The sequence below is a fragment of the Propithecus coquereli genome, unplaced genomic scaffold (genome assembly GCF_000956105.1).
Source record: "Propithecus coquereli isolate 6110/MARCELLA unplaced genomic scaffold, Pcoq_1.0 Scaffold396, whole genome shotgun sequence".
NCBI classification, from domain to species: Eukaryota; Metazoa; Chordata; class Mammalia; order Primates; family Indriidae; genus Propithecus; species Propithecus coquereli.
The window spans coordinates 158,603-159,175 of record NW_012149685.1 but is presented as its reverse complement, the minus strand read 5'-3'; positions in this window follow the sequence as shown (position 1 = coordinate 159,175).

Sequence of the window (573 nt, the reverse complement as noted above, 5' to 3'; positions counted from 1 at the left end):
GGGGTGGAGGGGTGGAGGGGTGGGGAGGCGCTGTGGCGCGAAGGCCGGCGACGGCTGGGCCCAGGGCACCGGGCACGCAACCCAGCAGAGCGAGCACAGCGCAGGCGACGGCGGAACATGTACATGTGCGAATCCACAGGCTGACTTTAATGAGAGTGGTAGAGGTCTTTGTGAGGATATGCAAAAAGTACAGTGCTATTAACATTTTTACAGTGTTTAAGAAGTATTTATTATAACAATGCACTCTGTGTTTTATAAAAGGATCAAATAGTAAAGAGATCTAAAAAATGAGAAATCTCCCATTTTCTCTAGAATATTGCCCATGCCGAATGTCATTCCAGAGGAATTAATAGTTTTTCAGTAAGTGTCATGGTAATGTGGTGTTGCTTTATGCAAGCTAACTTACATGAAAAATGATCACACGCCCTAAACTACATAGCATTTACTGGATTTAAAGTGGCTATCATTTATTCATTTGAAAAGCTCTTTTCTAAATCAGCTGCTTAACTGAAACTTTTAAATTAGATTTTCCAGTAGTGTTATTATTGCTGAAAAGGTAATACATGCTCATGG